This window comes from Typopeltis vanoorti, chromosome 24 (assembly GCF_054136105.1).
Source record: "Typopeltis vanoorti isolate ZY-2024b chromosome 24, IOZ_Tvanoo_1.0, whole genome shotgun sequence".
In the NCBI taxonomy this organism is placed as follows: domain Eukaryota; kingdom Metazoa; phylum Arthropoda; class Arachnida; order Uropygi; family Thelyphonidae; genus Typopeltis; species Typopeltis vanoorti.
Window position 1 is genome coordinate 68,292,823 of NC_143572.1, and position 5,178 is coordinate 68,298,000.

A 5,178-nucleotide genomic window follows, 5' to 3' on the forward strand; every position below is an offset into this window, starting at 1 on the left:
ACACGTGGTAGCCCTGCAAGAGGATTTGAATAAGCTAGATAGATGGGCAAATGAATGAGCGATTCAGTTTAATGCAGCAAAATTAAGGTCTTGAGGTTTGGGACACATCGATGGGACGCTGCAAACTCTATGGGAGGAGTTGTTAAACTGAAGGAAGTAGGGGAGACAAGAGATCTGGGATGGATGATTGATAGAAACCTGAAATTTAGTGGACATATTGCATGGGTAGTGAAGGTAGACACAATGTAGGTAACAGAGAGGATTATGTGATGGTAACACAGTGGATTGCTGCAATAATGAGAAGAACACTGACCTGTAGAGATAAAAGGGTTATCATTCCGTTGTATAAGACTGATCAGGATTTGAAGGCTTTTAGATTTATTATGTTATAAATAAATGGCACAGTTTTTCCGAAATGTTGGTAATTTCTACTTAGGTTTTTAAAAAAATTACGAAAAGTCAAAACGACGTATAGGGAAATAAATTAAAAAGTGTTTATTTTTGAAGTAAACTTTAATTCCAACATTCAAAAATATTATTTTTCTTGCTTTTCTGTTTGCAAAATCGTCGAAGTCTATTTAATCACTCAGTTGCTGTTTTATAGAGTAAGGCAAGATTTCTGTTTCTTAAACGCCCAAACAGTTCCGTCTCAGGCAAATCACCCAGCTATGCCTCTGTAACTTAGTGGTATGTAGAATTGTTTCGAGCATTTTACTGGTCCTTGGCCTTAGAAAGGTTGAGAAATGCTGGTCTAGGGTATTATGAAATCGTCAGGAACTCATGGAAGGAGGGCACATCACTCATTCCACCTGCCATAAGTTCTGTTGAATTTATTCCAAGTATACGCACTGCTTGCATCCCTTTACTGACTGCTATCGATGCCTCTTCTGACATGTCAAAATGAAATTTATCTGACGGTATCCTATGACCCTTCAGAAAGTTGTAGGCATCTATCTATCACTAGTTTGCTGTTTACAGCCCACCAGTTTACAAGTGTACTGCACATCTTTCATAATCATCACTCCAGGCCCGATATCTTTAACACTTCCCTACCTCCACCTCTGTACTGTATCTACAAATCATCTTGTAAACCATGAGAACAGATCTGTGCACACTAATCTAAGTGAACTTCTAGATCATTAGTGTGGTTAGTTTCTTCTAGCATAATTCCGGCAATATATAACATATAACACATGATTTAACATCTTTTTACACTAAAGCACATAACTTTACATTTATTAACATTGAATTGAACTGACGTTCATTCCACATGACAACTTAATTGGTATTTAAATTGTATTTTTTTTGCATCGTCCGCAAAAAGCTGTACGTCTCCTCCAAAATTCTCCCGATAGACTGAAGAGCAACTGACTCACCCCTGAATTACCCCAGTGGTTGCCTTAAAGCTTGTAAACCTACAACCACCCACCCCTACATCACTTTTTCAAATGTTCGTGTCAGCTTCCTTTCAATTCAATCTAATAACTTATATACTGCAATCCCATATCTTCACTTTGCAAGGGTATAGCATGAAAGCTGTCAGTTTAGTAAAATCCAAAATATGTTTATCCATCCCCTTGTATTACTTAATAGTAACCAATTTTCTTGTATGAGTTCTTAAAAATCTTCACCACCACTTCACATACTAATAGCTGGATAATTAGATGTCTTTGCACCACTCTTGTGCAGCGAGATTATCATGCATTATTTACAATCCTGCAGAATCTTCTGTGCTGTAATGGAAATTATTTACAATCCTGCAGAATCTTCTGTGCTGTAATGGAAATTATGCAACCAGATTAATGGCAGTCGCTTCTGCTAAACATTTGTTCAGCATCCTTACACCCTCTTCCTTACATAGCTATTAAAAAAATATGCACACATTAGTTGAATAATCTCTTCTGCATATGATACCTGTATGTACATTCTTTCACATACATCTTTTTGGGTCATTAGCTTGCTGATCCAGTTTATAACTGCAAGCTAATGAATTACCCTTTATAATTTATGACAAAAACAATACAAAGCAGCTATAGGTCAACATCTAGTCCAGAGAGCCAATCCAGTACCTCATTCATCACCTCGTGGATGTCTTGGAGGTTACCATGAAATTGGCACCTGGGTAGTCGTTCACAATATGAGTGATTTGGGCTATTGGTGAGGGGGTACAGTTACAGTAAGGGTGGTCTGACAGTTTCCATTTGTAGTCACACCTGCCCTGGTTACTTCCGATCCTGTTGACAGATGACTAAATCGTCCTAGGAAGAGGAAAAACCAGGTTGGAGAGCACAGGGATCTTCAACTAGGAAGTTACTGGTTGGTAGATTGTTGGACCAGCGTTCTCTCCACATGTCAGACATTTTATGCAAGTATTCTTGAGAAATGGATTAAAAAAATGTTGAACAAGAAGCTGGGTTGAGGCCAACCAGAGGTTGTCAGTTCAAATTTTCATTTTAAGACATAGTTGAGAAATCATGGGAATATAACAAGGATCTGTATTTAAGTTTTGCAGGTTTGGAAAAGGCATATGACAAGATGCCAAGAGGAAAGCTATTCAAAATGATCTAGATATTATGGTGTAAATGGAACATTATATCAAGCAATACATAGTCTATTTCAGTTGTAAATCAGCAGTTAGAATTGAAGGTACAGAAAAATGGCATGATGTTAAATCAGATGTGTAACAAGGGTGTACATTATTTTTACTAACATCTATATGAAGCATATTATCTGGCCAATCCAAAAGGAAATATATAAAATAAAATGCAAAAAAACAGAAAGAATGGAAAGATGTCTGCTAAACATAAGCCTCAAAGATAAAATGAAAAACGTAGAAATGAACAAAAACAAAATTTTAAATATTGGAGAAAACATACTTTGAAAGAAATAGGCAAGACACATTGCAACTCAAGGACAATAGATGGACCAACGTTTTACTGGAGTGGCAACCAAATGAAGATGAAGATGAAAGATCAGCTGGAAGACATGAAAGATGGTGAGATGACATAATAAAACAATTGGAACTCTTTGGCACCAAGTTCGGGATAGAAACTGATGGAGAACTGGGCGACACCTATAGCCAGAAGTGACTATAAAAGAAAAGATGAAGCACATTATGAAGTGATATTAAACCTGATATTAAAATTGGAGATGTTAATCTCAGCTCTTTATTTTATGCAGATGATGTTATACTCCTAAATAAATTCAATGGATGAAACATGTAAACCAAATAGCCAACACCCAATATCCTAAACAAATACTGAAATATAAGACAACTGGAAAGAGAAGACAGGGTAGACCTTAAAGGATATTGGATGGCGAATGACACTGGAACAGACCAATATGGTCTATACCTGTAATTAGCATTATGATGAATAAATTCAGGGCAAGTCTGTGGGGATTCCCTGATCAAAATTTATTATCTATAATATATAATAAATTTTGTATGAAAATCAGCATTAAAATGACAAAGAGAATGGAAGTAGGCAGAAACACTAACTGAATCATGAACAGAGAAAACATTTCAGCTTTTTGGCATGATTTGTAATGAAGATGGCAAATTAAATTTGGAAATAGACAGCAGAATTAGCAAAGCTGGTATGACAGGAAGTCAACTGAATAAATTTATATGGAATAAGAGAGAGAGATAAGTCAAAACACAACACTAGCTGTATACAAGACAATGTTCAAAACCAATTTCAACTTATGGATCTGAGGAGGAGAGGGGAAATAAAACTCTTGATCAAAGATTGGAGACCACAGGTATGAGTCCTGCAAAAGATTAGGGTAATGAACAGATGGCATCAGTGGCAATATCATATTAGAAATGAGAATATTAGGAAATTTACATTGTTAGCATTTAGGAATGTGTTAGCAGAGCTAATTTCAAGTGGTATGATCACTTAAATAGAATGGGAGAAGAAAGATTAGCTAAACAAGTGCTCTTTGCGAAGATGGTAAGAAAAAGACCTAGAGGAAGACCAAGATGTAGGTAGAATGATACAGTAAAAATTACCTTAGAAGATAGAAATATAAGATTGATGATATTGCAATGTTGACAGATAACAGGCTAATCTGGAGGAAAATTGACGGGAAGTTAGTAATGTAACTTTTCATGTAATAATATCATATCATAAGATTCTGCACATCTCCTGAGGTATGTCAGGAATTTGATGATGATGAATTAAAATCCTTTACACTCCTGGCATTCACAATGCAATCCAGCAATACATTCAATTCACAGGAACTCTTCGTATAAGAAATTGACCCTTCACACCCTTCTTCATGACATCTTTATACAACTTCCGGGGATGACCTCTAGTTCTTCCTAACTTGCTGCCCACTTGTTTTATAATTCCTTCTTTATTCATCTGGTAAAATCCCTTAACCTACTTGAAGATCTCTATCATGTTATATTTTAAAGTTAAATTTTTGTAGCATTATGCTTATTACTGCTCTCATTTATAAAATTATCATTGCAGTATTCATTTGAACATTAATGTAATATCATTAAACAGGCATTTTTATTTGTAATTTTAAAAATAGGATTAATTTTACACAATGTGTGAGATCAATAATTAGATTAGATCCTGTAATATTTCAGACTAACTATTTCAACCATACTGGCAAACAACATAAGAGCTGATATAATGTACGAAACATGGAACTGATTCTACATTTCATTTACAGCATCACTTTATTAATCTCCTTTGCATTTGTTTAATAGCTTTCACTGAAAATTTATAACTCCTCAAATGCCTTTTAATTTCCCAAAGGAATACAAAGTACTATTTTTTTCCTAAATTTGGAAAAAGGAATAGAGGACTATGACATTGAGTGGATTTTTTCCAGCATGCTGTACAGATGATGAAAAGATGACAGATAACAGCACCATATCATGTTCCTTATCTTAAGATTAATTGCATGTATATTTTGTGTTCCATGCTTTTTTTCCCTTTTCCTTCCATAATACAAGAGCACTTCTTTCCTACTTGTAAATATTTTTATTCCAAAGAAGCTACCAGCCTTAGTGAGTAGTGGTATTCTATTTTTGATATGTTACAATAAAATTTCAGTTAATTCAAATATCAGTCACGAAATAACCTCATTGTATAAAAGCATTAGTTTTATTAACATCACAGAATATTTGTATACACTTTTTAAAAAAAAATAGCTGAA